Below are 11,363 nucleotides of genomic sequence, written 5' to 3' on the forward strand. Positions count from 1 at the left end.
GATGGTGTCTTTAGCCTTGCAGAAGCTTTGTAGTTTCATGAGGTCCCACTTGTCAATTCTCGATCTTACAGCACAAGCCATTACTGTTCGATTCAGGAATTTTTCCCCTGTGCCCATATCTTCAAGGCTTTTCCCCACTTTCTCCTCTATAAGTTTCAGTGTCTCTGGTTTTATGCAGAATGAATTTTTTATGCATTTCTGAGCTAATACTTCCACCTTCACATTAGAAACTATTACAAGTTATAATGATTTAATGTCCTCTATTTAGTGGGAGGACAAGAAGAAACCCATGGACATTCCCCTGCCTGCAAAGCTAATTTGTAGTTATATGTTAGTTAACTGTATTGATGCAGAACAAACCAATCAGAATTATAAATCCCAGGTTAATTCTAGATTGCCAACATGGGGAGGGCTGTGAGGTAATTCTTGCTGGATTTGACTGAATGTAATGTTTCTGTTTGCTTTTATAGACATTCTAATTTTAGAATAACCAACTTCTTAGTAAGTGCAATTTCCTACATTACAGCATGTACTTCATAGGACTGATTCTTTTTTTTTTTTCTGATTCTTTATAAAACAATAGCAATAGCTGAACACATCACAAGATTACTAGTCATAAGTTCAATGGTTATCAAAGCAAATGACAAATTATCAAGCACTACAATAACTAGTTATTATTGAAATTACCAGGGGGGTTTTGGTGGATCATGGATGAAACTGAAAGATTTATTATTTTACTAACTTCATATTTGAAGAATTTTTTTGACTTTTTATGCATCCCTATAATGTACCTCAATTTAATCACCTTCTACATCATTGCCCTCTGTTAGCCTCCTCAACCTGATCTCATTCCTGTCATCAAATATTTTCCTCTTTACTATAATATGTATGTCTCTCTCTCATTTTAATGCAAATACCGCATATGAGAGAAAACATGCTGTATTTGTCTTTCTGGGTCTGGCTTATTATTATTATTATTCACACAAAACATTCCTTCTGAACAGAACATTATCTTACCAATGACAAAAAGTATTTTGAACATGGAGCCCTCATTAGTTTTATTTATAATAAAAATATAATATGTTTCTTAATGGTGATTTAGGAATAGATGTTTGAAAAAACAGTTTGTATGATTACTTAGATTGAAATTCATGGTATTTTTTCACTCACTTGAGTTTCAATCTGCTTTCTTGAGTGGGTGAGAGAGTAGATATGCTGCCAACTCAGTAGCAATTTCAGACAACCTTATGGACCACTCTAAGAGCATGTTGCATGTTAACTTTGAGAATTGATGATCTAGTCAGTTAAGTAAGTCCCATTACTTCAAGATAATTATTTCCAATTATACATCTATTAAAATCCCAGTGGATCAACCAAGTTGTCGGCACACTATCTGAAATTAGTTTTGATGTCATATTTTGCATAATAATAAAAGAAAATAAGTTTTAGGCCGCAGACATTTAATGTCCTAAGTCACCATGAACATTCATAATACATTTTTAAGCAGATTAATATTAATTTCCCAACACTTTAAAGAACAAAGCAAAATGCTACACAGAGAATTGGGAACCATCCTATTGGACTATGGCTCTTACTTGTTAACCTAGATGTTTATTCAATACACATGAACTTTATTGCCCACAGTTAGAACAGTGTAGAATTTGTAAACCAGTGAACAGAATCTTGATGCAAATAAGATATCAAAATATAAGAAAGAAAGATGTAAAGTGTGCTACTGTCAACTTTTTTTGTCGGGCTGCATGTATTCATGAACTGAGTCTGACTGAAGAAATGTAAGAGAACGTCTGATAATCATTTGGGAGTGACAACTTATGAAGTGGGCATTTTTTTTCAATGCCATCTCTTTGGAGATGAAATTCAAAGTTTTTGTAGGCTTTCTTCTTTTTATATTCTTTATTTGAGGTGACTTTCATCTCTTTCTTCTATGTGTAGCTGCTATTGGATGCTCTCCTGAGCAATAAATCTTTAACTGCGAGAAAAAGTAAGGTAGCTGTAAGCACTTCATGGCCAAACCTATTGTTCCTGTTATTATGTTCATTTTTTCCCTTTGCCCACATAATTTAGCAGGAATTTAGTTTATCAATTACTCACATAGATGCAATAAATCATGTCATATATTTTCTGTCCTGGAACTATTGGCAGAACTTCCCAGAGACCCAGGATGGAAGCAAACAAGACTGGAAAAATGTCAATAAAATGATTTATAATGATATTCTGCCATAGTCACAGATAGTTTCGTAGCCTAATTGTCATCAGAGAGGTATCATGTAGAAACTGATAGGAACAGATGGAGAAAACCCCAGCCAATCACGGGAAGGATACAGGGGAACCCCTCAGAAGACCAGGATGAAGGACTGTAGAGAACACCATGAGTACACAGCCCAGACAATCTACTCAGCAGGGCTTAAAAGAGCTCCCAGAGACTAAGGCTTCAAACACAGACACTGTTTGGGTCTAAACTAGGCCTGGTTGTGTAGCTTGGTGGGATCCTTTTTCTCACACTGGGTTGCTGATGCAGCCTTTATATGCATTTTGGTCCAGGTTTATTATAACCCGTTAGGCCATGATTGGTGGAAATCTCTGGGAATCCTGCCTTATTTATTTATATATTTATTTATGTATTTACTTTCTTTCTTTCTTTATTTTTTTAGTGAAAAAGAAAAGGAATGGATCTAGAAGAGAAGAGGGTTGGGGAGAAGGACTAGGAAGAGAAGAGAGAGGGTAAACTGAGATCAGAAAATAATATAGGAAAAATATAAAATAAAAAAAATGTAAAAAAAAATCTATGAAGCATTTTGATAATTAGATATTAATTGACCCTTCTTTGTTTCACTTCTAATTGACTACTCAGAGTGCATTATGGCTTGGTTGGTTTTTGTTTGTTTATTTGTTTGTTTGTTTGTTTTTTATTGAGACAGGGTTTCTCTTTATAGCCCTGGCTGTCCTGGAACACTCTGTAGACCAGGCTGGCCTCGAACTCAGAAATCTGCCTGCCTCTGCCTCCCTAGTGCTGGGATTAAAGGCGTGTGCCACCATGCTTGGCTATGGCTTGTTTTTAAGATGTTTTGTCAGTTAAACTGTAAGTATATTGAGATGAAAGCTACTCTTTATTTTCTGTTTCAATTTATATGTTGATATCATACAATGTTTTGGACTGATATTACAGGTATGCTGCAAACTTATTTATATGGAGAATATAAGTAAGTGTAGTCTCATAATTGATCAAAGCTCACTGCCATCTTATGATGAACAAAAATGACTAATTGTGTACCTTAATCACTCTATGCTGAGTCAACATCTCCTTATATTCTGAAACTGAAAGAGTAGTTTGTTCTAGTCACATATTTAATTATTAATTAAAACTACATCTCACTTTGTCATAATTAGAAACAAAATCTTGCAAGTCATGTGCTGTAGACAGTGATATATATATATATACATATATATATATATATTTATATGTCATATATATATATGACAGAGGTAAGAAAGTATTTCCCACTCCATGTACCTCTCAAGTCTTGTACAATGAAGGACGATGTTTTCTAGGGCCACTGAGCCAAATATGTTTTAGGGAACCAGCAAAGTTTTACATTCCAAACAGTTTTTACTGCTCTCATTTTTCAAGTAATAGACCAAAGAGCTTTATGGACCAAATTTAATAATGAGAAGATAATGAGTCATGTGGCCATTATATTCATGGTATTGAATTTTAGAGACAGCTGAATATGTGCATGATTTTGTGTGTGTGTGAGAGAGAGAGAGACAGAGAGAGAGAGTTCAGACAATTAAAGAAGGCACAACTCCTGCAATAAATTAAGCTAAGTGATTTATGTCATTATTGTGTAAACAATAGAGGTGAGGAACAGAAACTCTTCCACAGGTGACAAGGGTTGATATTCTTAACTTATTTTGAAAGGTACAAATATAATTTTTGAAAGTGAAGCATGTGGCCACTCTAACTTGAAGAGACAGAAAGCAACGTTGTAAAGAGTGACAACTGAAAGGAGGCCATTTTCATTCTGTCTCTAGGACCAGAAACAACAACTCAATAAATATTTGTAGAAAGTACAAAAACATATATTAAGGACTATTGCATTCTGTGGCCATAAAGTTGCTCACTTATCCACCAGACCAAAACTTAATTATCTTCCAAGGCCCGGATCCAAAATTGCATTTCCTCTCTTAGCACAGTGGGAGGAATCAATAATATCTTCCACATGATGAAAAGAATAATAAAAATAAATGTGAGTACCATTATTAAGCCACCAATGTGTGCCAACTCTTCTAAATAGAGTCACTGTAATGCTTATAGCATTCTTTACAGCTGAGCTTCTTGTCCTTATTCCCCATTTGAGAAAATAGGAGTTCAGGAAGGTAAAACTATACTCATGTTTACTTAGCTAATAATTAACAGGTCCAGAATTGGAAATGGGTTTCACTTAAGGGTAATGCTGTTCCAACTCTCTTTTGCTGCTTCTTGTGAAAAAAAAAAAAATGCCTGTAGTACACTAATTTAAATAGGCATCATTTGCATTATTGAGCAGCTGTGTGGCTCTCTAAATTGACTGGTCTAAACTGTATGGAAAATAATATCTAATCCATACTAATTATAAATGCATAACCCTGTGTTTTAAGTACTGGGTAATTGATGAGTATTGCTGAGCTAAATTTTTAGTAAGTGATAAAGGTTAAAACCTTTGGCAGGGAATCCCATCTCATCCAAATGCCTAATGTTAACACCATGGCATTGGAAATTTTGAGAGGATGTTGGAAATATTTGATCCAGTATTTGCTAATGAGACTGTTATTGCATTTTGAACAGGAACAGCCTGAGAAATGGCTCAATATTTATCATCCTTGCTTCCTTCATGCTCAAGGCAAGTCTCAGTCCTGTCAGAAATGTCACTGCATATTAGAAAAACACTTCTGTGAATTTGAAATGTCTTCCTTTGGGGGGAGTACCTGTGCACTGAGACCTGATGGTTATCCAGATCAGTATTTGTGCTAGCGTAAAAATAGTATGCTAGTCAACACTTGTCTAGAGCACATGGTGCAGATGTTCGGGGTGAGCTCAACATCACAGGGTGGGTTTAGAGCCTAGTTTTTCTTTTAGGAATGTAGAGAGGGCTACAGGGCAGTGTAGATTTACAATACCACTCACTTGCTTCCTTATCAAAGTATAGCATACAAGTATTACACTTCAAGATTGGTTTAGACTATGGACTCTGCTGTTAGGGAGGACAAGTTTGAATATGCCCAACATTAATCATGAATTGTGTAACCTCAAAATGGCTGATGGCAGTATATTTGCATATTCCTCTACACAATAAGTGTAATAGCCACATTCAGGACTGGAAGACTAACTTAAGTCAGTCCTGGAAAATAAATTAAGATAAAATCTACCACAAAGTTAATATGCAATCTATGTGGCTCTGATGAGAGTGTTATTATTTTCCAGAACTTTGTTGGAAGACAGTAAACAGACAAGAAGCTGAAGAAATCCTCCTTGAAGCTGCAATCTGCTCTGCCATTGGAACAAGTGGTTGTGAATCACATGTGTTGATATGACAAATATCAAGAATGGCCATGAAGCTTGGAAAAAGGCTCCTTCTTCACATTTTCAAACATGTAGATAAAGAGTTTTAGTCATTTTCATTCCTGTAAATTTCCCTGATCTTTCCTCTTCCTTATGAAACTCTTCACAATGTTCGCAACAAGTACCATTCATGCTTTCATGTACATTTTTTTTTTGTATATGACAAACTCAGTTTATGACAGGTGCATGTTTAAGAATGGAAGGGTCATTATTCATGGGAACATGGTGTCCTTGTCATTGGGCACATCACTGAAAAAATTTACACCCAATTCTCTCAGCTATCAATTATTGTCAATAGTTCCACAGGCCCTGGAAGGTTCTAGAGAGCTCTCCCATTTCTATAATGAAGTGCTGATTAGACCAATATTGCTCAAATCAAGTGTGGGTAGCCATATTTGCTGTGAGTTCAGAAAAACAACTGGCATGGCATGTCCAGCAGCTGCCTTTTTATAAAAATCTCCCAATCCTCTTGCTCTCAATTCTTACCAGTCTTTCTCCTAAGACGGTCCCTGAGTTTTGTAGGAGATGATATATCTGCCCCATTTAGGCTATTTATCTTTTGTTTTCTGCATTGATCACCTGTCCTAAGAACAAGTTTCACTGAAATTTCTAGGAACAGTAATATATAGATATAAACATGAGTGTTCACAAGTAAGTTTCAGAAGTCCATTTAGCAAAATGATAGTAGCGGTCCCTCCTCTATTGCCTATTATCTTCCTAGTCAGAGCTTCACCAGGTTTATAGTATAAGAAATGAGTGTTTTCCTATGGTGTGGGCGTAAATTCTAATCCGAAAGCTGATAGCTACCGCAATCAGAATCAAGCCATTATTGTACCAGTGAGTATACATCTTGCCAGCTCAGTCATTATTGTATCTCACAAGATTTATAAAATATCTGATGAGCTTCTTCCTCCAGAAGCCTGCATAGCATAAACTAGCACTCTGACAGCTAGCCTAATAGTGGAAGTTCCTGTCTACCTCAGTTCCAGCCTGACTAGAGAAGGCTCCCAGAAAAACAAAAAACAAAAAGCAAAAAAACAAAAAAACAATAAAACAAAAACAAAAGGAAGGACTTTACTTGCTTTCAGAATAACTACTGATAAAAAAGGATGACAATGAGTAAATTAAAAATTAAAATATCAACAATACTTAAAACTGGTGGATTTGAATGTGTGTGCATGTGTGTGTGTTTGTGTGTATGTGTTGTGTAAGAGGGAATTTATTTCTTAGAAGCAGAGGCAGAGGGAAGGAATAACAACTGCTTGATAGGTAATAGACATATCTAAGAGCAAAATTTACAGTGCACTAAAAATGTTAAAATTAATAGAAAGCAGATTTGAGGTTGACACAAAAGAATTTATCTGTATCCTTGGAGGAAGTGACCTACCCATTCACGCACCCATTAACCAAAATCTCAGGATCAGTAAATAATGAATGAAACTATTTCCAAATTATTGAAGAAACAAGAATTATCTTAGAAGGTGAAGGTGGTTTGTGTAGAAATGCTTAAAAGGTTAAGTTCCTTTCAGTAAGAAAAGAAAACAAAAACAAATTAGAAGGACAATTATAAGCATAGATTTATATACAACTTGAAATAAAAGACTGAATATCCAATATATTCAAAGAACTCAAGAAGCTGGACTCCAGAAAATCAAATAACCCCATTAAAGAATGGGGTACAGGGCTAAACAAAAATTCTCAACTGAGGAATACTGAATGGCTGAGAAGAACTGAAAAAAATGTTCAACATCCTTAATCATCAGGGAAATGCAAATCAAAACAAACCTGAGATTCCATCTCATACCAGTCAGAATGGCCAAGATCAAAAATTCAGGTGACAGCAGATGCTAGTGAGGATGTGGAGAAAGTGGAACACTCCTCCATTGTTGGTGGTATTGTAAGCTTGTACAACCACTCTGAAAATCAGTCTAGTGGTTCCTCAAAAAATTGGACATAGTACTACTGGAGAATCCAGCAATACCTCTCTTGGGCATATACCCAAAAGATGTTCCACCCGGTAAGAAGAGCACATGCTCCACTATGTTCATAGAAGCTTTATTTATAATAACCAGAAACTGGAAAGAAACCAGATGTACCTCAACAGAGGAATGGATACAGAAAATGTGGTACATTTACACAATGGAGTACTACTCTGCTATTAAAAGAATGTATTTATGCAATTCTTAGGCAAGTGGATGAATCTGGAGGATATCATCCTGAGTGAGATAACCCAATCACAAAAGAACTCACATGACATGCACTACTCATTGATAAGTGGATATTAGCCCAGAAACTTAGAATACTCAAGATGCAATTTGCAAAACACATGAAAAATCAAGAAGGAAGACCAAAGTGTGGATACTTTGTTCCTCTTTAGAATGAGGAACAAATTACCCATGGAAAGAGTTACAGAGATAAAGTTTGGAGCTAAGATGGAAGGAAGGACCATCCAGGGACTGCCCCACCTGGGGATCCATCCCATAAACCAACAAACCCAGACACTATTGCATATGCCAGCAAGATTTTGCTGACAGGACCCCGATATAGCTGTCTCTTGTCAGGCTATGCCAGTGCCTGCCAAATACAGAAGTGGATCTGCACAGTCATCTATTGGATGGAACACAGGGCCTCCAAGGAAGGAGCTAGAGAAAGTACCCAAGGAGCTAAAGGGGTTTGCAACCCTATAGGAACAATGATATGAACTATCCAGTACCCCCAGAGCTCAGGTCTCTAGCTGCATATGTATCAGAAGATGGCCTAGTCGGCCATCATTGGGAGGAAGAGGCCCTTGGTTTTGTAAAGATTATATGCCCCAGTACAGGGGAACACCAGAGCCAGGAAGTGGGAGTGGGTGGGTTGGGGAACAGGGTGGGAGGGTGTGTATAGGGGACTTTCAGAATAGCATTTGAAATGTAAATAAAGAAAATATCTAATAAAAATTGTTTTAAAAAAAAGAAATAAAAGACTGATGTGAGAAGAAACGAGATGTAAGCACATTGCCCTGGGAAAAAGGATATTTGGTAAAAAGAGGTAGCCAGCTGGAATGGAAGATGATGCTGAGGAAGGATTTCAGCTTTGAAATAAATCCTTCAACAACACAGTTTTACAGTCTCTAGTAATATAGACTGCAGAAACGTGGAGTGGATGATGTAACTATTTAAATTAATGCCCCTGAAGAACCTATTTAACAAGAATAAATAACTCACTCTAACAACAGGTTAGAGGACCAGTACTTTAGTGACAAAGGGGAGGGAAAGTTCACACCCGTTGGTTTAGCAGATTCATGGTTGCAGCCTGGTCCCATCCTTAGATTTTTTTTCTGATAGATGGTGGATTATTTTCTTTCGCTGCAGGTCATTGTTTCTAGAGTTATGAGAGAGTTTGAATATAGGTAATACTTTAAATTTTTATTGTATATTAGGACACATAGTTCACTTTTAAAGACATCAGAAGCCTTACCTAAAACTATTTAGTTGTAAATAAGCCGGACGTGAACATAGACCCATTGGCAGCTTTCCCAGGTTGTTTGAAAGAGCAGCAAGTTCAAGAAAGGTTTGCTTTATTTTCCTAGTAAAGTTGTTGAGAAAAAAATAGCATGAGTGATGCTTATTTTCATGCCTACTTTTTGAAGTGTGCAGTTTTGTTCCTATCACGTTTTAGAGGCTGCCAGTCTGGAAAACATGACTTCATGGAATTTGGTCAGAGACTAAGCCACCCAGGGATCCATCCTATAATCAGCCACCAAACCCAGACACTATTGCATATGGCAGCAAGATTTTGCTGAAAGGACCCTGATATAGCTGTCTCGAGTGAGGCTATGCCAGTGCCTGGGAAATACAGAAGTGGATGCTCACAGTCATCTATAGGATGGAACACAGGGCCCCCAATGGAGAAGCTAGAGAAAGCACCAAAGGAGCTGAAGGGGTCTGCAACCCTATAGGTGGAACAACAATATGAAATAACCAGTACCCACCTGAGCTCGTGTCTCTAGCTGCATATGTAGCAGAAGATGGCTTAGTCGGCCATCATTAGGGCCCTTAGAGGCCCCTTGGTATTGCAAACTTTATCTGCCTCAGTACAGGGAACTCCAGGGCCAAGAAGTGCGAGTGGGTGGGTAGGAGAGCAGGGCCTGGGGAGGGTATAGGGAACTTTTGGAATGGCATTTTAAATGCAAATAAAGAAAATATCTTTTTTAAAAAAGGAAAAAAAGAAAACCACAGTAAAGTGACATCATCTGTGTTTATATTCTTTTATCTTGCAATTGTGCTTTGTCAGTTGGCCACTTACCTTCATGTATGGATATCTAAGTTTTACAAATGGGAGAGTTATGTAAAAGTCTTAGTCGATGTGAGAATGTAGTAGGTGAATTCTGTGGAACAGAATTTCACTCCAGGAAATAGAAGCCTTAGGGTTAGCTATCCAGTTGCACTGTGATTCTCTCATTCATTCATTCGTTCATTCATTCATTCATTCATTCATTCATTCATTTACCAGTGTTTTGCCCTCCCTCAAGGCACCAATCAGGAGAATGTCAATGCAAAAATGCATTGCTGCTCCTCCCGCTGAACAGTGGAGGGAGACAGTCCTCTGAATTTGCCCTAATGAAATTTTGACCACTGAGGGCTGACTTTTATTTTCTTTGAAATATTACTTTTATGAAAAATATCTCTGACTGACCCTCACCTAAGTATTACATAGAAGATTAAATTAAAACTGCTACAGGGAGATGTGGGTGAGTGAATTCAGAGTAACATACTTGAGAGAAGAGAAGGGGAAGATTTGAGGCCCAGCAGGAAATAGTCGGGCACAAGGCTGTGGAATACATTCACAAAAAGTGAGTCAGTAAAGGTGTGTGTGTGTGTGTGTGTGTGTGTGTGCGTGTGTGTGTGCACGTGTGTGTGCTTGTACATGTGCTGTGGGAGCAGAGAACCTTCAAAGGAGAAATGATCTGAATAGTATCAAGGATGGTAGCACGTAGTAACTATTAAGTTCAGATCTTTTGCATCAAATGATATTTGCATATAAGCAGTGCACATTTTCTGGGCCTGTTAAGTCATCTCTTGATTCTTTGTAATATGCAAGACAATATAAACACTGTCTAAACAATTGTTATAATTTAGCAAGGAATTAATATCTAGTTGAAATCTGCACATGCCCATAATTGATGCCATTTTTCTTACTATGTTTAAAATTCTCAGATATGGACATTAGATTTGTGAGTGTCCAATTATACATTTCAATTTCTGACCCCTTGTCTTTGGATAAGAGTGGAGTCTTGTTTGCAATTCTTGTAGCCATGATTTTTCCTTATTTTTCCCTAGTTTTTCTTAAGTAAATTTCTTATAATTTATGTATTAAATACAGAGCTATGACTGTCAAGAGTCTCGAGTATAACAGTTCATTTCACTGGTTCACTCTTTCTCAAGGGCCTTGACTCATGCCTGGACCCATTATAAGCAACCATCTCTTCTGTTTAATACATACAATTTACCCTCCCATTGTCACAGGCAGTATCTTCTTAAGGGTATGCATCTCTCTCAACCTCATGAATATGCAGAGAATAATTGCCTGTGTGTTGTCACATCTCAACTGAGTATTGCATGGTGTTGAATGTTCCTATGATGCAGTTTGTTCTCAGTACTTGCTTCCTGATGATATGTCCCAGCATGCCTTTCATCTTCTAATATCTGGCAGAGAGTTTTATTTAAAAAAATCACAGGGTTTTTTTTTTTTTTTTTTTTTT

This window comes from Mus caroli, chromosome 4, assembly GCF_900094665.2.
Source record: "Mus caroli chromosome 4, CAROLI_EIJ_v1.1, whole genome shotgun sequence".
Taxonomy (NCBI): domain Eukaryota; kingdom Metazoa; phylum Chordata; class Mammalia; order Rodentia; family Muridae; genus Mus; species Mus caroli.